The sequence below is a fragment of the Phyllobates terribilis genome, unplaced genomic scaffold (assembly GCF_046119375.1).
Source record: "Phyllobates terribilis strain yellow unplaced genomic scaffold, ASM4611937v1 Scaffold_1__5_contigs__length_1240528914, whole genome shotgun sequence".
In the NCBI taxonomy this organism is placed as follows: Eukaryota; Metazoa; Chordata; class Amphibia; order Anura; family Dendrobatidae; genus Phyllobates; species Phyllobates terribilis.
Window position 1 is genome coordinate 657,945,479 of NW_027362761.1, and position 25,530 is coordinate 657,971,008.

The following is a 25,530-nucleotide window of genomic DNA, read 5'->3' on the forward strand; positions in this document are numbered from 1 at the left end:
AACCGTCTTGTTAAGCTACTGCGACCTCCACCGCTTTTCAAAGGGGCATTTAAACTGTCTTGTTAAGCTACTGCGACCTCCACCGCTCTTCCAAGGGGCATTTAAACCATCTTGTGAAGCTACTGCGACCTGCACGTCTCTTCCAAGGGGCATTTAAACTGTCTTTTTATGCTACTGCGACCTGCACGTCTGTTCTAAGGGTCATTTAAACCTTCTTGTTAAGCTACTGCGACTTGCACGTCTCTTCCAAGGGGCATTTAAACCGTCTTGTTAAGCTACTGTAAACTCCACCACTTTCCCAAGGGGCATTTAAACCGTCTTGTTAAGCTACTGCGAACTGCACGTCTCTTCCAAGGGGCATTTAAACCGTCTTATTAAGTTACTGCGACCTGCACGTCTCTTGCAAGGGGCATTTAAACAGTCTTGTTAAGCTACTGTAAACTCCACCACTTTCCCAAGGGGCATTTAAACCGTCTTGTTAAGCTACTGCGACCTGCACGTCTCTTCCAAGGGGCATTTAAACCGTCTTATTAAGCTACTTCGACCTGCACGTCTCTTCCAAGGGGCATTTAAAACGTCTTATTAAGCTACTGCGACCTGCACGTCTCTTCCAAGGGGCATTTAAACTGTCTTGTTAAGCTTCTGCGACCTGCACGTCTCTTCCAAGTGGCCTTTAAACTGTCTTGTTAAGCTACTGCGACCTGCACGTCTCTTCCAAGGGGCATTTAAACCATCTTTTTAAGCTACTGCGACCTGTACGTCTCTTCCAATGGGCATTTAAACCGTTTTGTTAAACTACTGTGATCTGCACGTCTCTTCCAAGGGGCATTTAAACTGTCTTGTTAAGCTACTGCGACCTCCACCGCTCTTCTAAGGGGCATTTAAACCATCTTGTTAAGCTACTGCGACCTGCATGTCTCTTCCAAGGGGTATTTAAACTGTCTTGTTAAGCTACTGCGACCTGCATGTCTCTTCTAAGGGGCATTTAAACAGTCTTTTTACGCTACTGCGACTTGCACGTCTCTTCCAAGGGGCATTTTAACCGTCTTGTTAAGCTACTGTAACCTCCACCACTTTTCCAAGGGGCATTTAAACCGTCTTGTTTAGCTACTGCGACATGCACGTCTCTTCCAAGGGGCATTTAAAAGGCTTTGTTAAGCTACTGCGACCTGTACGTTTCTTCGAAGGGGCATTTAAACCGTCTTGTTAAGCTACTGCGACCTGCAATTCTCTTCCAAGGGGCATTTAAACCGTCTTGTTAAGCTTCTGCGACCTGCAAGTCTCTTCCAAGGGGCATTTAAACCGTCTTGTTAAGCTACTGTGACGTCCACCGCACTTCCAAGGGGCACTTAAACCGTCTTGTTAAGCTACTGCGACCTGCACGTCTCTTCCAAGTGGCATTTAAACCATCTTGTTAAGCTACTGCGACCTGCACGTCTCTTCCAAGGGGCTTTTAAGCTGTCTTGTTAAGCTACTGCGACCTGCACGTCTCTTACAAGGGGCATTTAAACCGACTTATTAAGCTACTGCGACCTGCACGTCTCTTCCAAGGGGCATTTAAACTGTCTTGTTAAGCTACTGCGACCTCCACCTCTCTTCCAAGGGGCATTTAAACCGTCTTGTTAAGCTACTGCGACCTCCACCGCTTTTCAAAGGGGCATTTAAACTGTCTTGTTAAGCTACTGCGACCTGCACGTCTCTTCCAAGGGGCATTTATACCGTCTTGTTAAGCTACTGCGACCTGCAATTCTCTTCCAAGGGGCATTTAAACCGTCTTGTTAAGCTTCTGCGACCTGCATGTCTCTTCCAAGGGGCATTTAAACCGTCTTGTTAAGCTTCTGCGACCTGCATGTCTCTTCCAAGGGGCATTTAAACCGTCTTGTTAAGCTACTGCGACCTCCACGCACTTCCAAGGGTCATTTAAACCATCTTGTTAAGCTACTGCGACCTGCTCGTCTCTTCCAAGTGGCATTTAAACTGTCTTGTTAAGCTACTGCGACCTCCACCGCACTTCCAAGGGGCATTTAAACCGTCTTGTTAAGCTTCTGCGACCTGCACGTCTCTTCCAAGGGGCATTTAAACTGTCTTGTTAAGCTACTGCGACCTCCTCCTCTCTTCCAATGTGCATTTAAACCGTCTTGTTAAGCTACTGCGACCTGCACGTCTCTTCCAAGGGGCATTTAAACCGTCTTGTTAAGCTTCTGTGATCTGCAAGTCTCTTCCAAGGGGCATTTAAACCGTCTTGTTAAGCTTCTGTGACCTGCACGTCTCTTCCAAGGGGCATTTAAACTGTCTTGTTAAGCTACTGCGACCTGCACATCTCTTTCAAGGGGCCTTTAAACCATCTTGTTAAGCTACTGCGACCTGTACGTCTCTTCCAATGGGCATTTAAACCGTCTTGTTAAGCTACTGCGACCTCCATCGCTCTTCCAAGAGGCATTTAAACTGTCTTGTTAAGCTACTGCGACCTGCACGTCTCTTCCAAGGGGCATTTAAACCGTCTTGTTAAGCTACTGCGACCTCCACTGCTCTTCCAAGGGGCATTTAAACCATCTTGTTAAGCTACTGCGACCTGCAAGTCTCTTCCAAGTGGCATTTAAACCGTCTTGTTAATCTACTGTGACCTGCACGTCTCTTCCAAGGGGCATTTAAACTGTCTTGTTAAGCTACTGCGACCTGCACGTCTCTTCCAAGGGGCATTTAAACTGTCTTGTTAAGCTACTGCGACCTCCACCGCTCTTCCAAGTGGCATTTAAACCATCTTGTTAAGCTACTGCGACCTGCACGTCTCTTCCAAGGGGCATTTAAACCTTCTTGCTAAGCTACTGCGACCTGCACGTCTCTTCCAAGGGGCATTTAAACCGTCTTGTTAAGCTACTGCGACTTTCACGTCTCTTCCAAGGGGCATTTAAACCGTCTTTTTAAGCTACTGTAACCTGCACCACTTTTCCAAGGAACAATTAAACAGTCTTGATAAGCTACTGCGACCTGCAAGTCTCTTCCAAGGGGCATTTAAACCGCTTTGTTAAGCTACTGCGATCTGCATGTCTCTTCCAAGGGGCATTTAAACCGTCTTGTTAAGCTTCTGTGACCTGCACGTCTCTTCCAAGGGGCATTTAAACCTTCTTGTTAAGCTACTGCGACCTGCAATTCTCTTCCAAGGGGCATTTAAACCGTCTTGTTAAGCTTCTGCGACCTGCATGTCTCTTCCAAGGGGCATTTAATCCGTCTTGTTAAGCTACTGCGACCTGCACGTCTTTTCCAAGGGGCATTTAAACAGTCTTCTTAAGCTACTGCGACCTCCACAGCACTTCCAAGGGGCATTTACACCGTCTTGTTAAGCTACTGCGACCTCCTCAGCACTTCCAAGGGGCATTTAAACCGCATTGTTAAGCTACTGTGACCTGCACGTCTCTTCCAAGGTGCATTTAAACCTTCTTTTTAAGCTACTGCGACCTGCATGTCTCTTCCAAGGGGCATTTAATCCATCTTGTTAAGCTACTGCGACCTGCACGTCTCTTCCAAGGGGCATTTAAACCATCTTATTAAGCTACTGCGATCTGCACGTCTCTTCCAATGGGCATTTAAACCGTCTTGTTAAGCTACTGCGACCTCCACCGCTATTCCAAGGGGCATTTAAACCATCTTGTTAAGCTACTGCGACCTGCAAGTCTCTTCCAAGTGGCATTTAAACCGTCTTGTTAAGCTACTGTGATCTGCACGTCTCTTCCAAGGGGCATTTAAACTGTCTTGTTAAGCTACTGCGACCTGCACGTCTCTTCCAAGGGGCATTTAAACCGTCTTATTAAGCTACTGCGACCGGCACGTCTCTTCCAAGGGGCATTTAAACCGTCTTGTTAAGCTACTGTGATCTGCACGTCTCTTTCAAGGGGCATTTAAACCATCTTGTTAAGCTTCTGTGACCTGCACGTCTCTTCCAAGGGGCATTTAAACCTTCTTGTTAAGCTACTGCAACCTGCAATTCTCTTCCAAGGGGCATTTAAACCGTCTTGTTAAGCTACTTCGACCTCAACTGCTCTTCCAAGGGGCATTTAAACCATCTTGTTAAGCTACTGCGACCTGCAAGTCTCTTCCAAGTGGTATTTAAACAGTCTTGTTAATCTACTGCGACCTGCACGTCTCTTCCAAGGGGCATTTAAACCGTCTTGTTAAGCTACTGAGACCTGCACGTCTCTTCCAAGGGGCATTTAAACTGTCTTGTTAAGCTACTGCGACCTCCACCGCTATTCCAAGGGGCATTTAAACCGTCTTGTTAAGCTACTGCGACCTGCGCGTCTCTTCCAAGGGGCATTTAAACCTTCTTGCTAAGCTACTGCGACCTGCACGTCTCTTCCAAGGGGCATTTAAACAGTCTTGTTAAGCTACTGCGACTTTCACGTCTCTTCAAAGGGACATTTAAACCGTCTTTTTAAGCTACTGTAACCTGCACCACTTCTCCAAGGAACATTTAAACCGTCTTGTTAAGCTACTGCGACCTGCACGTCTCTTCCAAGGGGCATTTAAACCGCTTTGTTAAGCTACTGCGACCTGCATGTCTCTTCCAAGGAACATTTAATCCGTCTTGTTAAGCTTCTGCGACCTGCACGTCTTTTCCAAGGGGCATTTAAACCGTCTTGTTAAGCTACTGCGACCTCCACCGCTCTTCCAAGGGGCATTTAAACCATCTTGTTAAGCTACTGTGACCTGCAAGTCTCTTCCAAGTGGCATTTAAACCGTCTTGTTAAGCTACTGTGATCTGCACGTCTCTTCCAAGGGGCATTTAAACCGTCTTATTAAGCTACTGCGACCTGCACGTCTCTTCCAAGGGGCATTTAAACTGTCTTGTTAAGCTACTGCGACTTGCAAGTCTCTTCCAAGGGGCATTTAAACCGTCTTATTAAGCTACTGCGACCTGCACGTCTCTGCCAATGGGCATTTAAACCGTCTTGTTAAGCTACTGCGACCTCCACCGCTCTTCCAAGGGGCATTTAAACCATCTTGTTAAGCTACTGCGACCTGCAAGTCTCTTCCAAGTGGCATTTAAACCGTCTTGTTAAGCTACTGTGATCTGCACGTCTCTTCCAAGGGGCATTTAAACCTTCTTATTAAGGTGCTTCGACCTGCACGTCTGTTGCAAGGGGCATTTAAACCGTCTTGTTAAGCTACTGTGATCTGCACGTCTCTTCCAAGGGGCATTTAAACCGTCTTATTAAGCTTCTGCGACCTGCACGTCTCTTCCAAGGGGCATTTAAACTGTCTTGTAAAGCTACTGCGACCTGCACGTCTCTTCCAAGGGGCCTTTAAACCATCTTGTTAAGCTACTGCGACCTGTACGTCTCTTCCAAGGGGCATTTAAACTGTCTTGTTAAGCTACTGCGACCTGCATGTCTCTTCCAAGGGGAATTTAAACCATCTTGTTAAGCTACTGCGACCTCCACAAGGGGCATTTAAACTGTCTTGTTAAGCTACTGCGACCTGCACGTCTCTTACAAAGGGCATTTAAATAGTCTTGGAAAGCTACTGCGACCTGCAAGCCTCTTCCAAGGGGCATTTAAACTGTCTTGTTAAGCTACTGCGACCTCCACCGCTCTTCCAATGGGCATTTAAACCATCTTGTTAAGCTACTGCGACCTGCACGTCTCTTCCAAGGGTCATTTAAACTGTCTTGTTAAGCTACTGCGACCTCCACCGCTCTTCCAAGAGGCATTTAAACCATCTTGTTAAGCTACTGTGATCTGCACGTCTCTTCCAAGGGGCATTTAAAATGTCTTGTTAAGCTACTGTGATCTGCACCTTCTCTTCCAAGGGGCATTTAAACTGTCTTGTTAAGCTACTGCGACCTGCACGTCTCTTCCAAGGGGCATTAAAACCGTCTTAATAAGCTACTGCGACCTGCACGTCTCTTACAAGGTTCATTTAAACCGTCTTGTTAAGCTACTGTGATCTGCACGTCTCTTCCAAGGGGCATTTAAACTGTCTTGTTAAGCTACTGTGATCTGCACGTCTCTTCCAATGGGCATTTAAACCGTCTTGTTAAGCTACTGCGACCTCCACCGCTCTTCCAAGGGGCATTTAAACCATCTTGTTAAGCTACTGCGACCTGCAAGTCTCTTCCAAGTGGCATTTAAACCGTCTTGTTAAGCTACTGTGATCTGCACGTCTCTTCCAAGGGGCATTTAAACCTTCTTATTAAGCTGCTTCGACCTGCACGTCTCTTGCAAGGGGCATTTAAACCGTCTTGTTAAGCTACTGTGATCTGCACGTCTCTTCCAAGGGGCATTTAAACCGTCTTATTAAGCTTCTGCGACCTGCACGTCTCTTCCAAGGGGCATTTAAACTGTCTTGTAAAGCTACTGCGACCTGCACGTCTCTTCCAAGGGGCCTTTAAACCATCTTGTTAAGCTACTGCGACCTGTACGTCTCTTCCAAGGGGCATTTAAACCGTCTTGTTAAACTACTGTGATCTGCACGTCTCTTCCAAGGGGCATTTAAACCGTCTTATTAAGCTTCTGCGACCTGCACGTCTCTTCCAAGGGGCATTTAAACTGTCTTGTTAAGCTACTGCGACCTGCATGTCTCTTCCAAGGGGAATTTAAACCATCTTGTTAAGCTACTGCGACCTCCACCGCTCTTACAAGGGGCATTTAAACTGTCTTGTTAAGCTACTGCGACCTGCACGTCTCTTACAAAGGGCATTTAAATAGTCTTGGAAAGCTACTGCGACCTGCAAGCCTCTTCCAAGGGGCATTTAAACTGTCTTGTTAAGCTACTGCGACCTCCACCGCTCTTCCAATGGGCATTTAAACCATCTTGTTAAGCTACTGCGACCTGCACGTCTCTTCCAAGGGTCATTTAAACTGTCTTGTTAAGCTACTGCGACCTCCACCGCTCTTCCAAGGGGCATTTAAACCATCTTGTTAAGCTACTGTGATCTGCACGTCTCTTCCAAGGGGCATTTAAAATGTCTTGTTAAGCTACTGTGATCTGCACGTCTCTTCCAAGGGGCATTTAAACTGTCTTGTTAAGCTACTGCGACCTGCACGTCTCTTCCAAGGGGCATCAAAACCATCTTATTAAGCTACTGCGACCTGCACGTCTCTTACAAGGGGCATTTAAACCGTCTTGTTAAGCTACTGTGATCTGCACGTCTCTTCCAAGGGGCATTTAAACTGTCTTGTTAAGCTACTGTGATCTGCACGTCTCTTCCAAGGGGCATTAAAACTGTCTTGTTAAGCTACTGCGACCTTGCCGTCTCTTCCAAGGGGCATTTAAACCATATTGTTAAGCTACTGCGAACTGTACGTCTCTTCCAATGGGCATTTAAACCGTCTTGTTAAACTACTGTGATCTGCACGTCTCTTCCAAGGGGCATTTAAACTGTCTTGTTAAGCTACTGCGACCTGTACGTCTCTTCCAAGGGGCATTTAAACCATCTTGTTAAGCTACTGCGACCTGCATGTCTCTTCCAAGGGGCATTTAAACCATCTTGTTAAGCTACTGCGACCTCCACCGCTCTTCCAAGGGGCATTTAAACTGTCTTGTTAAGCTACTGCGACCTGCACGTCTCTTCCAAAGGGCATTTAAATAGTCTTGGAAAGCTACTGCGACCTGCAAGCCTCTTCCAAGGGGCATTTAAACTGTCTTGTTAAGCTACTGCGACCTCCACCGCTCTTCCAATGGGCATTTAAACCATCTTGTTAAGCTACTGCGACCTGCACGTCTCTTCCAAGGGTCATTTAAACTGTCTTGTTAAGCTACTGCGACCTCCACCGCTCTTCCAAGGGGCATTTAAACCATCTTGTTAAGCTACTGTGATCTGCTCGTCTCTTCCAAGGGGCATTTAAAATGTCTTGTTAAGCTACTGTGATCTGCACGTCTCTTCCAAGGGGCATTTAAACTGTCTTGTTAAGCTACTGCGACCTGCACGTCTCTTCCAAGGGGCATTAAAACCGTCTTATTAAGCTACTGCGACCTGCACGTCTCTTACAAGGGGCATTTAAACCGTCTTGTTAAGCTACTGTGATCTGCACGTCTCTTCCAAGGGGCATTTAAACTGTCTTGTTAAGCTTCTGCGACCTGCACGTCTCTTCCAAGGGGCATTTAAACTGTCTTGTTAAGCTACTGCGACCTGCACGTCTCTTCCAAGGGGCATTTAAACCATATTGTTAAACTACTGCGACCTGTACGTCTCTTCCAATGGGCATTTAAACCGTCTTGTTAAACTACTGTGATCTGCACGTCTCTTCCAAGGGGCATTTAAACTGTCTTGTTAAGCAACTGCGACCTCCACCGCTGTTCCAAGGGGCATTTAAACCATCTTGTTAAGCTACTGCGACCTGCACGTCTCTTCCAAGGGGCATTTAAACCATCTTGTTAAGCTACTGCGACCTGCACGTCTCTTCCAAGGGGTATTTAAACTGTCTTGTTAAGCTACTGCGACCTGCACGTCTCTTCTAAGGGGCATTTAAACAGTCTTGTTAAGCTACTGCGACTTGCACATCTCTTCCAAGGGGCATTTAAACCGTCTTGTTAAGCTACTGCAACCTCCACCACTTTTCCAAGGGGCATTTAAACCGTCTTGTTTAGCTACTGCGACATGCACGTCTCTTCCAATAGGCATTTAAAACGCTTTGTTAAGCTACTGCGACCTGTACGTTTCTTCCAAGGGGCATTTAAACCGTCTTGTTAAGCTACTGCGACCTGCAATTCTCTTCCAAGGGGTATTTAAACCGTCTTGTTAAGCTTCTGCGACCTGCAAGTCTCTTCCAAGGGGCATTTAAACCGTCTTGTTAAGCTACTGCGACCTCCACGTCACTTCCAAGGGGCATTTAAACCGTCTTGTTAAGCTACTGTGATCTGCACGTCGCTTCCAAGGGGCATTTAAACTGTCTTGTTAAGCTTCTGCGACCTGCACGTCTCTTCCAAGGGGCATTTAAACTGTCTTGTTAAGCTACTGCGACCTGCACGTCTCTTCCAAGGGGCATTTAAACCATATTGTTAAACTACTGCGACCTGTACGTCTCTTCCAATGGGCATTTAAACCGTCTTGTTAAACTACTGTGATCTGCACGTCTCTTCCAAGGGGCATTTAAACTGTCTTGTTAAGCAACTGCGACCTCCACCGCTGTTCCAAGGGGCATTTAAACCATCTTGTTAAGCTACTGCGACCTGCACGTCTCTTCCAAGGGGCATTTAAACCATCTTGTTAAGCTACTGCGACCTGCACGTCTCTTCCAAGGGGTATTTAAACTGTCTTGTTAAGCTACTGCGACCTGCACGTCTCTTCTAAGGGGCATTTAAACAGTCTTGTTAAGCTACTGCGACTTGCACATCTCTTCCAAGGGGCATTTAAACCGTCTTGTTAAGCTACTGCAACCTCCACCACTTTTCCAAGGGGCATTTAAACCGTCTTGTTTAGCTACTGCGACATGCACGTCTCTTCCAATAGGCATTTAAAACGCTTTGTTAAGCTACTGCGACCTGTACGTTTCTTCCAAGGGGCATTTAAACCGTCTTGTTAAGCTACTGCGACCTGCAATTCTCTTCCAAGGGGTATTTAAACCGTCTTGTTAAGCTTCTGCGACCTGCAAGTCTCTTCCAAGGGGCATTTAAACCGTCTTGTTAAGCTACTGCGACCTCCACGTCACTTCCAAGGGGCATTTAAACCGTCTTGTTAAGCTACTGTGATCTGCACGTCGCTTCCAAGGGGCATTTAAACTGTCTTGTTAAGCTTCTGCGACCTGCACGTCTCTTCCAAGGGGCATTTAAACTGTCTTGTTAAGCTACTGCGACCTGCACGTCTCTTCCAAGGGGCATTTAAACCATATTGTTAAGCTACTGCGAACTGTACGTCTCTTCCAATGGGCATTTAAACCGTCTTGTTAAACTACTGTGATCTGCACGTCTCTTCCAAGGCGCATTTAAACTGTCTTGTTATGCTACTGCAACCTGTACGTCTCTTCCAAGGGGCATTTAAACCGTCTTGTTAAGCTACTGCGACCTGCATGTCTCTTCCAAGGGGCATTTAAACCATCTTGTTAAGCTACTGCGACCTCCACCGCTCTTCCAAGGAGCATTTAAACTGTCTTTTTAAGCTACTGCGACCTGCACGTCTCTTCCAAAGGGCATTTAAATAGTCTTGGAAAGCTACTGCGACCTGCAAGCCTCTTCCAAGGGGCATTTAAACTGTCTTGTTAAGCTACTGCGACCTCCACCGCTCTTCCAAGGGGCATTTAAACCATCTTGTTAAGCTACTGTCATCTGCACGTCTCTTCCAAGGGGCAATTAAAATGTCTTGTTAAGCTACTGTGATCTGCACGTCTCTTCCAAGGGGCATTTAAACTGTCTTGTTAAGCTACTGCGACCTGCACGTCTCTTCCAAGGGGCAATAAAACCGTCTTATTAAGCTACTGCGACCTGCACGTCTCTTACAAGGGGCATTTAAACCGTCTTGTTAAGCTACTGTGATCTGCACGTCTCTTCCAAGGGGCATTTAAACCATCTTGTTAAGCTACTGCGACCTGCACGTCTCTTCCAAGGGTCATATAAACTGTCTTGTTAAGCTACTGCGACCTCCACCGCTCTTCCAAGGGGCATTTAAACCATCTTGTTAAGCTACTGTCATCTGCACGTCTCTTCCAAGGGGCAATTAAAATGTCTTGTTAAGCTACTGTGATCTGCACGTCTCTTCCAAGGGGCATTTAAACTGTCTTGTTAAGCTACTGCGACCTGCACGTCTCTTCCAAGGGGCAATAAAACCGTCTTATTAAGCTACTGCGACCTGCACGTCTCTTACAAGGGGCATTTAAACCGTCTTGTTAAGCTACTGTGATCTGCACGTCTCTTCCAAGGGGCATTTAAACTGTCTTGTTAAGCTTCTGCGACCTGCACGTCTCTTCCAAGGGGCATTTAAACTGTCTTGTTAAGCTACTGCGACCTGCACGTCTCTTCCAAGGGGCATTTAAACCATATTGTTAAGCTACTGCGACCTGTACGTCTCTTCCAATGGGCATTTAAACCGTCTTGTTAAACTACTGTGATCTGCACGTCTCTTCCAAGGGGCATTTAAACTGTCTTGTTAAGCTACTGAGACCTGCACGTCTCTTCCAGGGGGCATTTAAACTGTCTTGTTAAGCTACTGCGACCTCCACCGCTGTTCCAAGGGGCATTTAAACCATCATGTTAAGCTACTGCGACCTGCACGTCTCTTCCAAGGGGTATTTAAACTGTCTTGTTAAGCTACTGCGACCTGTACGTCTCTTCTAAGGGGCATTTAAACAGTCTTGTTAAGCTACTGCGACTTGCATGTCTCTTCCAAGGGGCATTTAAACCGTCTTGTTAAGCTACTGCAACCTCCACCACTTTTCCAAGGGACATTTAAACCGTCTTGTTTAGCTACTGCGACCTGTACGTCTCTTCCAATGGGCATTTAAACCGTCTTGTTAAACTACTGTGATCTGCACGTCTCTTCCAAGGGACATTTAAAACGCTTTGTTAAGCTACTGCGACCTGTACGTTTCTTCCAAGGGGCATTTAAACCGTCTTGTTAAGCTACTGCGACCTGCAATTCTCTTCCAAGGGACATTTAAACCGTCTTGTTAAGCTTCTGCGACCTGCAAGTCTCTTCCAAGGGGCATTTAAACCGTCTTGTTAAGCTACTGCGACCTCCACCGCACTTCCAAGGGGCATTTAAACCGTCTTTTTAAGCTACTGTAACTTGCACCACGTTTCCAAGGAACATTTAAACCGTCTTGTTAAGCTATTGCAACCTGCACGTCTCTTCCAAGGGGCATTTAAACCGTCTTGTTAAGCTACTGCGACCTGCAATTCTCTTCCAAGGGGCATTTAAACCGTATTGTTAAGCTTCTGCGACCTGCACGTCTTTTCCAAGGGGCATTTAAACCGTATTCTTAAGCTACTGCGACCTCCATAGCACTTCCAAGGGGCATTTAAACCGCATTGTTAAGCTACTGCGACCTGCACGTCTCTTCCAAGGCGCATTTAAACCGTCTTTTTAAGCTACTGCGACCTGCACGTCTCTTCCAAGCGGCATTTAAACTGTCTTGATAAGCTACTGCGACCTGCACGTCTCTTCCAAGGGGCATTTAAAGCATCTTATTAAGCTACTGCGACCTGCATGTCTCTTCTAATGGGCATTTAAACCGTCTTGTTAAGCTACTGCGACCTGCACATCTCTTTCAAGGGGCCTTTAAACCATCTTGTTAAGCTACTGCGACCTGTACGTCTCTTCCAATGGGCATTTAAACCGTCTTGTTAAGCTACTGCGACCTCCATCGCTCTTCCAAGGGGCATTTAAACTGTCTTGTTAAGCTACTGCGACCTGCACGTCTCTTCCAAGGGGAATTTAAACCGTCTTGTTAAGCTACTGCGACCTCCACTGCTCTTCCAAGGTGCATTTAAACCATCTTGTTAAGCTACTGCGACCTGCAAGTCTCTTCCAAGTGGCATTTAAACCGTCTTGTTAATCTACTGTGACCTGCACGTCTCTTCCAAGGGGCATTTAAACTGTCTTGTTAAGCTACTGCGACCTGCACGTCTCTTCCAAGGGGCATTTAAACTGTCTTGTTAAGCTACTGCGACCTCCACCGCTCTTCCAAGTGGCATTTAAACCATCTTGTTAAGCTACTGCGACCTGCACGTCTCTTCCAAGGGGCATTTAAACCTTCTTGCTAAGCTACTGCGACCTGCACGTCTCTTCCAAGGGGCATTTAAACCGTCTTGTTAAGCTACTGCGACTTTCACGTCTCTTCCAAGGGGCATTTAAACCGTCTTTTTAAGCTACTGTAACCTGCACCACTTTTCCAAGGAACAATTAAACAGTCTTGATAAGCTACTGCGACCTGCAAGTCTCTTCCAAGGGGCATTTAAACCACTTTGTTAAGCTACTGCGATCTGCATGTCTCTTCCAAGGGGCATTTAAACCGTCTTGTTAAGCTTCTGTGACCTGCACGTCTCTTCCAAGGGGCATTTAAACCTTCTTGTTAAGCTACTGCGACCTGCAATTCTCTTCCAAGGGGCATTTAAACCGTCTTGTTAAGCTTCTGCGACCTGCATGTCTCTTCCAAGGGGCATTTAATCCGTCTTGTTAAGCTACTGCGACCTGCACGTCTTTTCCAAGGGGCATTTAAACAGTCTTCTTAAGCTACTGCGACCTCCACAGCACTTCCAAGGGGAATTTACACCGTCTTGTTAAGCTACTGCGACCTCCTCAGCACTTCCAAGGGGCATTTAAAGCGCATTGTTAAGCTACTGTGACCTGCACGTCTCTTCCAAGGTGCATTTAAACCTTCTTTTTAAGCTACTGCGACCTGCATGTCTCTTCCAAGGGGCATTTAATCCATCTTGTTAAGCTACTGCGACCTGCACGTCTCTTCCAAGGGGCATTTAAACCATCTTATTAAGCTACTGCGATCTGCACGTCTCTTCCAATGGGCATTTAAACCGTCTTGTTAAGCTACTGCGACCTCCACCGCTATTCCAAGGGGCATTTAAACCATCTTGTTAAGCTACTGCGACCTGCAAGTCTCTTCCAAGTGGCATTTAAACCGTCTTGTTAAGCTACTGTGATCTGCACGTCTCTTCCAAGGGGCATTTAAACTGTCTTGTTAAGCTACTGCGACCTGCACGTCTCTTCCAAGGGGCATTTAAACCGTCTTATTAAGCTACTGCGACCGGCACGTCTCTTCCAAGGGGCATTTAAACCGTCTTGTTAAGCTACTGTGATCTGCACGTCTCTTTCAAGGGGCATTTAAACCGTCTTGTTAAGCTTCTGTGACCTGCACGTCTCTTCCAAGGGGCATTTAAACCTTCTTGTTAAGCTACTGCAACCTGCAATTCTCTTCCAAGGGGCATTTAAACCGTCTTGTTAAGCTACTTCGACCTCAACTGCTCTTCCAAGGGGCATTTAAACCATCTTGTTAAGCTACTGCGACCTGCAAGTCTCTTCCAAGTGGTATTTAAACAGTCTTGTTAATCTACTGCGACCTGCACGTCTCTTCCAAGGGGCATTTAAACCGTCTTGTTAAGCTACTGAGACCTGCACGTCTCTTCCAAGGGGCATTTAAACTGTCTTGTTAAGCTACTGCGACCTCCACCGCTCTTCCAAGGGGCATTTAAACCGTCTTGTTAAGCTACTGCGACCTGCGCGTCTCTTCCAAGGGGCATTTAAACCTTCTTGCTAAGCTACTGCGACCTGCACGTCTCTTCCAAGGGGCATTTAAACAGTCTTGTTAAGCTACTGCGACTTTCACGTCTCTTCAAAGGGACATTTAAACCGTCTTTTTAAGCTACTGTAACCTGCACCACTTCTCCAAGGAACATTTAAACCGTCTTGTTAAGCTACTGCGACCTGCACGTCTCTTCCAAGGGGCATTTAAACCGCTTTGTTAAGCTACTGCGACCTGCATGTCTCTTCCAAGGAGCATTTAATCCGTCTTGTTAAGCTTCTGCGACCTGCACGTCTTTTCCAAGGGGCATTTAAACCGTCTTGTTAAGCTACTGCGACCTCCACCGCTCTTCCAAGGGGCATTTAAACCATCTTGTTAAGCTACTGTGACCTGCAAGTCTCTTCCAAGTGGCATTTAAACCGTCTTGTTAAGCTACTGTGATCTGCACGTCTCTTCCAAGGGGCATTTAAACCGTCTTATTAAGCTACTGCGACCTGCACGTCTCTTCCAAGGGGCATTTAAACTGTCTTGTTAAGCTACTGCGACTTGCAAGTCTCTTCCAAGGGGCATTTAAACCGTCTTATTAAGCTACTGCGACCTGCACGTCTCTTCCAATGGGCATTTAAACCGTCTTGTTAAGCTACTGCGACCTCCACCGCTCTTCCAAGGGGCATTTAAACCATCTTGTTAAGCTACTGCGACCTGCAAGTCTCTTCCAAGTGGCATTTAAACCGTCTTGTTAAGCTACTGTGATCTGCACGTCTCTTCCAAGGGGCATTTAAACCTTCTTATTAAGCTGCTTCGACCTGCACGTCTCTTGCAAGGGGCATTTAAACCGTCTTGTTAAGCTACTGTGATCTGCACGTCTCTTCCAAGGGGCATTTAAACCGTCTTATTAAGCTTCTGCGACCTGCACGTCTCTTCCAAGGGGCATTTAAACTGTCTTGTAAAGCTACTGCGACCTGCACGTCTCTTCCAAGGGGCCTTTAAACCATCTTGTTAAGCTACTGCGACCTGTACGTCTCTTCCAAGGGGCATTTAAACCGTCTTGTTAAGCTACTGCGACCTGCATGTCTCTTCCAAGGGGAATTTAAACCATCTTGTTAAGCTACTGCGACCTCCACCGCTCTTACAAGGGGCATTTAAACTGTCTTGTTAAGCTACTGCGACCTGCACGTCTCTTACAAAGGGCATTTAAATAGTCTTGTTAAGCTACTGCGACCTGCACGTCTCTTCCAAGGGGAATTTAAACCGTCTTGTTAAGCTACTGCGACCTCCACTGCTCTTCCAAGGGGCATTTAAACCATCTTGTTAAGCTACTGCGACCTGCAAGTCTCTTCCAAGTGGCATTTAAACCGTCTTGTTAATCTACTGTGACCTGCACGTCTCTTCCAAGGGGCATTTAAACTGTCTTGTTAAGCTACTGCGACCTGCACGTCTCTTCCAAGGGGCATTTAAACTGTCTTGTTAAGCTACTGCGACCTCCACCGCTCTTCCAAGTGGCATTTAAACCATCTTGTTAAGCTACTGCGACCTGCACGTCTCTTCCAAGGGGCATTTAAACCTTCTTGCTAAGCTACTGCGACCTGCACGTCTCTTCCAAGGGGCATTTAAACCGTCTTGTTAAGCTACTGCGACTTTCACGTCTCTTCCAAGGGGCATTTAAACCGTCTTTTTAAGCTACTGTAACCTGCACCACTTTTCCAAGGAACAATTAAACAGTCTTGATAAGCTACTGCGACCTGCAAGTCTCTTCCAAGGGGCATTTAAACCACTTTGTTAAGCTACTGCGATCTGCATGTCTCTTCCAAGGGGCATTTAAACCGTCTTGTTAAGCTTCTGTGACCTGCACGTCTCTTCCAAGGGGCATTTAAACCTTCTTGTTAAGCTACTGCGACCTGCAATTCTCTTCCAAGGGGCATTTAAACCGTCTTGTTAAGCTTCTGCGACCTGCATGTCTCTTCCAAGGGGCATTTAATCCGTCTTGTTAAGCTACTGCGACCTGCACGTCTTTTCCAAGGGGCATTTAAACAGTCTTCTTAAGCTACTGCGACCTCCACAGCACTTCCAAGGGGCATTTACACCGTCTTGTTAAGCTACTGCGACCTCCTCAGCACTTCCAAGGGGCATTTAAACCGCATTGTTAAGCTACTGTGACCTGCACGTCTCTTCCAAGGTGCATTTAAACCTTCTTTTTAAGCTACTGCGACCTGCATGTCTCTTCCAAGGGGCATTTAATCCATCTTGTTAAGCTACTGCGACCTGCACGTCTCTTCCAAGGGGCATTTAAACCATCTTATTAAGCTACTGCGATCTGCACGTCTCTTCCAATGGGCATTTAAACCGTCTTGTTAAGCTACTGCGACCTCCACCGCTATTCCAAGGGGCATTTAAACCATCTTGTTAAGCTACTGCGACCTGCAAGTCTCTTCCAAGTGGCATTTAAACCGTCTTGTTAAGCTACTGTGATCTGCACGTCTCTTCCAAGGGGCATTTAAACTGTCTTGTTAAGCTACTGCGACCTGCACGTCTCTTCCAAGGGGCATTTAAACCGTCTTATTAAGCTACTGCGACCGGCACGTCTCTTCCAAGGGGCATTTAAACCGTCTTGTTAAGCTACTGTGATCTGCACGTCTCTTTCAAGGGGCATTTAAACCGTCTTGTTAAGCTTCTGTGACCTGCACGTCTCTTCCAAGGGGCATTTAAACCTTCTTGTTAAGCTACTGCAAAATGCAATTCTCTTCCAAGGGGCATTTAAACAGTCTTGTTAAGCTACTTCGACCTCAACTGCTCTTCCAAGGGGCATTTAAACCATCTTGTTAAGCTACTGCGACCTGCAAGTCTCTTCCAAGTGGTATTTAAACAGTCTTGTTAATCTACTGCGACCTGCACGTCTCTTCCAAGGGGCATTTAAACCGTCTTGTTAAGCTACTGAGACCTGCACGTCTCTTCCAAGGGGCATTTAAACTGTCTTGTTAAGCTACTGCGACCTCCACCGCTCTTCCAAGGGGCATTTAAACCGTCTTGTTAAGCTACTGCGACCTGCGCGTCTCTTCCAAGGGGCATTTAAACCTTCTTGCTAAGCTACTGCGACCTGCACGTCTCTTCCAAGGGGCATTTAAACAGTCTTGTTAAGCTACTGCGACTTTCACGTCTCTTCAAAGGGACATTTAAACCGTCTTTTTAAGCTACTGTAACCTGCACCACTTCTCCAAGGAACATTTAAACCGTCTTGTTAAGCTACTGCGACCTGCACGTCTCTTCCAAGGGGCATTTAAACCGCTTTGTTAAGCTACTGCGACCTGCATGTCTCTTCCAAGGAGCATTTAATCCGTCTTGTTAAGCTTCTGCGACCTGCACGTCTTTTCCAAGGGGCATTTAAACCGTCTTGTTAAGCTACTGCGACCTCCACCGCTCTTGGAAGGGGCATTTAAACCATCTTGTTAAGCTACTGTGACCTGCAAGTCTCTTCCAAGTGGCATTTAAACCGTCTTGTTAAGCTACTGTGATCTGCACGTCTCTTCCAAGGGGCATTTAAACCGTCTTATTAAGCTACTGCGACCTGCACTTCTCTTCCAAGGGGCATTTAAACTGTCTTGTTAAGCTACTGCGACTTGCAAGTCTCTTCCAAGGGGCATTTAAACCGTCATATTTAGCTACTGCGACCAGCACGTCTCTTCCAATGGGCATTTAAACCGTCTTGTTAAGCTACTGCGACCTCCACCGCTCTTCCAAGGGGCATTTAAACCATCTTGTTAAGCTACTGCGACCTGCAAGTCTCTTCCAAGTGGCATTTAAACCGTCTTGTTAAGCTACTGTGATCTGCACGTCTCTTCCAAGGGGCATTTAAACCTTCTTATTAAGCTGCTTCGACCTGCACGTCTCTTGCAAGGGGCATTTAAACCGTCTTGTTAAGCTACTGTGATCTGCACGTCTCTTCCAAGGGGCATTTAAACCGTCTTATTAAGCTTCTGCGACCTGCACGTCTCTTCCAAGGGGCATTTAAACTGTCTTGTAAAGCTACTGCGACCTGCACGTCTCTTCCAAGGGGCCTTTAAACCATCTTGTTAAGCTACTGCGACCTGTACGTCTCTTCCAAGGGGCATTTAAACCGTCTTGTTAAGCTACTGCGACCTGCATGTCTCTTCCAAGGGGAATTTAAACAATCTTGTTAAGCTACTGCGACCTCCACCGCTCTTACAAGGGGCATTTAAACTGTCTTGTTAAGCTACTGCGACCTGCACGTCTCTTACAAAGGGCATTTAAATAGTCTTGGAAAGCTACTGCGACCTGCAAGCCTCTTCCAAGGGGCATTTAAACTGTCTTGTTAAGCTACTGCGACCTGCACGTCTCTTCCAAGGGTCATTTAAACTGTCTTGTTAAGCTACTGCGACCACCACCGCTCTTCCAAGGGGCATTTAAACCATCTTGTTAAGCTACTGTGATCTGCACGTCTCTTCCAAGGGGCATTTAAAATGTCTTGTTAAGCTACTGTGATCTGCACGTCTCTTCCAAGGGGCATTTAAACTGTCTTGTTAAGCTACTGCGACCTGCACGTCTCTTCCAAGGGGCATCAAAACCATCTTATTAAGCTACTGCGACCTGCACGTCTCTTACAAGGGGCATTTAAACCGTCTTGTTAAGCTACTGTGATCTGCACGTCTCTTCCAAGGGGCATTTAAACTGTCTTGTTAAGCTACTGTGATCTGCACGTCTCTTCCAAGGGGCATTAAAACTGTCTTGTTAAGCTACTGCGACCTTGCCGTCTCTTCCAAGGGGCATTTAAACCATATTGTTAAGCTACTGCGAACTGTACGTCTCTTCCAATGGGCATTTAAACCGTCTTGTTAAACTACTGTGATCTGCACGTCTCTTCCAAGGGGCATTTAAACTGTCTTGTTAAGCTACTGCGACCTGTACGTCTCTTCCAAGGGGCATTTAAACCATCTTGTTAAGCTACTGCGACCTGCATGTCTCTTCCAAGGGGCATTTAAACCATCCTGTTAAGCTACTGCGACCTCCACCGCTCTTCCAAGGGGCATTTAAACTGTCTTGTTAAGCTACTGCGACCTGCACGTCTCTTCCAAAGGGCATTTAAATAGTCTTGGAAAGCTACTGCGACCTGCAAGCCTCTTCCAAGGGGCATTTAAACTGTCTTGTTAAGCTACTGCGACCTCCACCGCTCTTCCAATGGGCATTTAAACCATCTTGTTAAGCTACTGCGACCTGCACGTCTCTTCCAAGGGTCATTTAAACTGTCTTGTTAAGCTACTGCGACCTCCACCGCTCTTCCAAGGGGCATTTAAACCATCTTGTTAAGCTACTGTGATCTGCTCGTCTCTTCCAAGGGGCATTTAAAATGTCTTGTTAAGCTACTGTGATCTGCACGTCTCTTCCAAGGGGCATTTAAACTGTCTTGTTAAGCTACTGCGACCTGCACGTCTCTTCCAAGGGGCATTAAAACCGTCTTATTAAGCTACTGCGACCTGCACGTCTCTTACAAGGGGCATTTAAACCGTCTTGTTAAGCTACTGTGATCTGCACGTCTCTTCCAAGGGGCATTTAAACTGTCTTGTTAAGCTTCTGCGACCTGCACGTCTCTTCCAAGGGGCATTTAAACTGTCTTGTTAAGCTACTGCGACCTGCACGTCTCTTCCAAGGGGCATTTAAACCATATTGTTAAACTACTGCGACCTGTACGTCTCTTCCAATGGGCATTTAAACCGTCTTGTTAAACTACTGTGATCTGCACGTCTCTTCCAAGGGGCATTTAAACTGTCTTGTTAAGCAACTGCGACCTCCACCGCTGTTCCAAGGGGCATTTAAACCATCTTGTTAAGCTACTGCGACCTGCACGTCTCTTCCAAGGGGCATTTAAACCATCTTGTTAAGCTACTGCGACCTGCACGTCTCTTCCAAGGGGTATTTAAACTGTCTTGTTAAGCTACTGTGACCTGCACGTCTCTTCTAAGGGGCATTTAAACAGTCTTGTTAAGCTACTGCGACTTGCACATCTCTTCCAAGGGGCATTTAAACCGTCTTGTTAAGCTACTGCAACCTCCACCACTTTTCCAAGGGGCATTTAAACCGTCTTGTTTAGCTACTGCGACATGCACGTCTCTTCCAATAGGCATTTAAAGCGCTTTGTTAAGCTACTGCGACCTGTACGTTTCTTCCAAGGGGCATTTAAACCGTCTTGTTAAGCTACTGCGACCTGCAATTCTCTTCCAAGGGGTATTTAAACCGTCTTGTTAAGCTTCTGCGACCTGCAAGTCTCTTCCAAGGGGCATTTAAACCGTCTTGTTAAGCTACTGCGAACTCCACGTCACTTCCAAGGGGCATTTAAACCGTCTTGTTAAGCTACTGTGATCTGCACGTCGCTTCCAAGGGGCATTTAAACTGTCTTGTTAAGCTTCTGCGACCTGCACGTCTCTTCCAAGGGGCATTTAAACTGTCTTGTTAAGCTACTGCGACCTGCACGTCTCTTCCAAGGGGCATTTAAACCATATTGTTAAGCTACTGCGAACTGTACGTCTCTTCCAATGGGCATTTAAACCGTCTTGTTAAACTACTGTGATCTGCACGTCTCTTCCAAGGGGCATTTAAACTGTCTTGTTATGCTACTGCAACCTGTACGTCTCTTCCAAGGGGCATTTAAACCGTCTTGTTAAGCTACTGCGACCTGCATGTCTCTTCCAAGGGGCATTTAAACCATCTTGTTAAGCTACTGCGACCTCCACCGCTCTTCCAAGGAGCATTTAAACTGTCTTTTTAAGCTACTGCGACCTGCACGTCTCTTCCAAAGGGCATTTAAATAGTCTTGGAAAGCTACTGCGACCTGCAAGCCTCTTCCAAGGGGCATTTAAACTGTCTTGTTAAGCTACTGCGACCTCCACCGCTCTTCCAATGGGCATTTAAACCATCTTGTTAAGCTACTGCGACCTGCACGTCTCTTCCAAGGGTCATATAAACTGTCTTGTTAAGCTACTGCGACCTCCACCGCTCTTCCAAGGGGCATTTAAACCATCTTGTTAAGCTACTGTCATCTGCACGTCTCTTCCAAGGGGCAATTAAAATGTCTTGTTAAGCTACTGTGATCTGCACGTCTCTTCCAAGGGGCATTTAAACTGTCTTGTTAAGCTACTGCGACCTGCACGTCTCTTCCAAGGGGCAATAAAACCGTCTTATTAAGCTACTGCGACCTGCACGTCTCTTACAAGGGGCATTTAAACCGTCTTGTTAAGCTACTGTGATCTGCACGTCTCTTCCAAGGGGCATTTAAACTGTCTTGTTAAGCTTCTGCGACCTGCACGTCTCTTCCAAGGGGCATTTAAACTGTCTTGTTAAGCTACTGCGACCTGCACGTCTCTTCCAAGGGGCATTTAAACCATATTGTTAAGCTACTGCGACCTGTACGTCTCTTCCAATGGGCATTTAAACCGTCTTGTTAAACTACTGTGATCTGCACGTCTCTTCCAAGGGGCATTTAAACTGTCTTGTTAAGCTACTGAGACCTGCACGTCTCTTCCAAGGGGCATTTAAACTGTCTTGTTAAGCTACTGCGACCTCCACCGCTGTTCCAAGGGGCATTTAAACCATCATGTTAAGCTACTGCGACCTGCACGTCTCTTCCAAGGGGTATTTAAACTGTCTTGTTAAGCTACTGCGACCTGTACGTCTCTTCTAAGGGGCATTTAAACAGTCTTGTTAAGCTACTGCGACTTGCATGTCTCTTCCAAGGGGCATTTAAACCGTCTTGTTAAGCTACTGCAACCTCCACCACTTTTCCAAGGGACATTTAAACCGTCTTGTTTAGCTACTGCGACCTGTACGTCTCTTCCAATGGGCATTTAAACCGTCTTGTTAAACTACTGTGATCTGCACGTCTCTTCCAAGGGACATTTAAAACGCTTTGTTAAGCTACTGCGACCTGTACGTTTCTTCCAAGGGGCATTTAAACCGTCTTGTTAAGCTACTGCGACCTGCAATTCTCTTCCAAGGGACATTTAAACCGTCTTGTTAAGCTTCTGCGACCTGCAAGTCTCTTCCAAGGGGCATTTAAACCGTCTTGTTAAGCTACTGCGACCTCCACCGCACTTCCAAGGGGCATTTAAACCGTCTTTTTAAGCTACTGTAACTTGCACCACGTTTCCAAGGAACATTTAAACCGTCTTGTTAAGCTATTGCGACCTGCACGTCTCTTCCAAGGGGCATTTAAACCGTCTTGTTAAGCTACTGCGACCTGCAATTCTCTTCCAAGGGGCATTTAAACCGTCTTGTTAAGCTTCTGCGACCTGCACGTCTTTTCCAAGGGGCATTTAAACCGTATTCTTAAGCTACTGCGACCTCCATAGCACTTCCAAGGGGCATTTAAACCGCATTGTTAAGCTACTGCGACCTGCACGTCTCTTCCAAGGCGCATTTAAACCGTCTTTTTAAGCTACTGCGACCTGCACGTCTCTTCCAAGCGGCATTTAAACTGTCTTGATAAGCTACTGCGACCTGCACGTCTCTTCCAAGGGGCATTTAAAGCATCTTATTAAGCTACTGCGACCTGCATGTCTCTTCTAATGGGCATTTAAACCGTCTTGTTAAGCTACTGTGACCTGCAAGTCTCTTCCAAGGGGCATTTAAACCATCTTGTTAAGCTACTGCGACCTCCACCGCTCTTCCAAGGGGCATTTAAACCATCTTGTTAAGCTACTGCGACCTGCAAGTCTCTTCCAAGTGGCATTTAAACCGTCTTGTTAAGCTACTGTGATCTGCACGTCTCTTCCAAGGGGCATTTAAACCATCTTATTAAGCTGCTTCGACCTGCACGTCTCTTGCAAGGGGCATTTAAACCGTCTTGTTAATCTACTGTGATCTGTACAACTCTTCCAAGGGGCATTTAAACCGTCTTGTTAAGCTTCTGCGACCTGCACGTCTCTTCCAAGGGGCATTTAAACTGTCTTGTTAAGCTACTGCGACCTGCACGTCTCTTCCAAGGGGCATGTAAACCATATTGTTAAGCTACTGCGACCTGTACGTCTCTTCCAATGGGCATTTAAACCATCTTGTTAAACTACTGTGATCTGCACGTCTCTTCCAAGGGGCATTTAAACTGTCTTGTTAAGCTACTGCGACCTGCACGTCTCTTCCAAGGGGCATTTAAACTGTCTTTTTAAGCTACTGCGACCTCCACCGCTCTTCCAAGGGGCATTTAAACTGTCTTGTTAAGCTACTGCGACCTGCACGTCTCTTCCAAGGGGTTTTTAAACTGTCTTGTTAAGCTACTGCGACCTGCACGTCTCTTCTAAGGGGCATTTAAACAGTCTTGTTAAGCTACTGCGACTTGCACGTCTCTTCCAAGGGGCATTTAAACCGTCTTGTTAAGCTACTGCAACCTCCACCACTTTTCCAAGGGGCATTTAAACCGTCTTGTTTAGCTACTGCGACATGCACGTCTCTTCCAAGGGGCATTTAAAACGCTTTGTTAAGCTACTGCGACCTGTACGTTTCTTCCAAGGGGCATTTAAACCATCTTGTTAAGCTACTGCGACCTGCAATTCTCTTCCAAGGGGCATTTAAACCGTCTTGTAAAGCTTCTGCGACCTGCAAGTCTCTTCCAAGGGGCATTTAAACCGTCTTGTTAAGCTACTGCGACCTCCACCGCACTTCCAAGGGGCATTTAAACCGTCTTTTTAAGCTACTGTAACCTGCACCACTTTTCCAAGGAACATTTAAACCGTGTTGTTAAGCTACTGCGACCTGCACGTCTCTTCCAAGGGGCATTTAAACCGCTTTGTTAAGCTACTGCGACCTGCATGTCTCTTCCAAGGGGCATTTAATCCGTATTGTTAAGCTTCTGCGACCTGCACGTCTTTTCCAAGGGGCATTTAAACCGTCTTCTTAAGCTACTGCGACCTCCACAGCACTTCCAATGGGCATTTAAACCGTCTTGTTAAGCTACTGCGACCTCCACAGCACTTCCAATGGGCATTTAAACGGTCTTGTTAAGCTACTGCGACCTGCACGTCTCTTCCAAGGTGCATTTAAACCGTCTTTTTAAGCTACTGCGACTTGCACGTCTCTTCCAAGGGGCATTTAAACTGTCTTGTTAAGCTACTGCGACCTGCACGTCTCTTCCAAGGGGCATTTAAACCGTCTTATTAAGCTACTGCGACCTGCATGTCTCTTCCAATGGGCATTTAAACCGTCTTGTTAAGCTACTGCGACCTGCAAGTCTCTTCCAAGGGGCATTTAAACCATCTTGTTAAGCTACTGCGACCTGCAAGTCTCTTCCAAGGGGCATTTAAACCATCTTGTTAAGCTACTGCGACCTGCAAGTCTCTTCCAAGTGGCATTTAAACCATCTTGTTAAGCTACTGCGACCTGCAAGTCTCTTCCAAGGGACATTTAAACCGCATTGTTAAGCTACTGCGACCTGCACGTCTCTTCCAAGGTGCATTTAAACCATCTTATTAAGCTACTGCGACCTGCACGTCTCTTCCAATGGGCATTTAAACCGTCTTGTTAAGCTACTGCGACCCCCACCGCTCTTCCAAGGGGCATTTAAGCCATCTTGTTAAGCTACTGCGACCTGCAATTCTCTTCCAAGTGGCATTTAAACTGTCTTGTTAAGCTACTGTGATCTGCACGTCTCTTCCAAGGGGCATTTAAACTGTCTTGTTAAGCTACTGCGACCTGCACGTCTCTTCCCAGGGGCATTTAAACCGTCTTATTAAGCTACTGCGACCTGCACGTCTCTTCCAAGGGGCATTTAAACCGTCTTGTTAAGGTACTGTGATCTGCACGTTTCTTCCAAGTGGCATTTAAACCGTCTTGTTAAGCCTCTGTGACCTGCACGTCTCTTCCAAGGGGCATTTAAACCATATTGTTAAGCTACTGCGACCTGTACGTCTCTTCCAATGGGCATTTAAACCGTCTTGTTAAACTACTGTGATCTGCACGTCTCTTCCAAGGGGCATTTAAACTGTCTTGTTAAGCTACTGAGACCTGCACGTCTCTTCCAAGGGGCATTTAAACTGTCTTGTTAAGCTACTGCGACCTCCACCGCTGTTCCAAGGGGCATTTAAACCATCATGTTAAGCTACTGCGACCTGCACGTCTCTTCCAAGGGGTATTTAAACTGTCTTGTTAAGCTACTGCGACCTGTACGTCTCTTCTAAGGGGCATTTAAACAGTCTTGTTAAGCTACTGCGACTTGCATGTCTCTTCCAAGGGGCATTTAAACCGTCTTGTTAAGCTACTGCAACCTCCACCACTTTTCCAAGGGACATTTAAACCGTCTTGTTTAGCTACTGCGACCTGTACGTCTCTTCCAATGGGCATTTAAACCGTC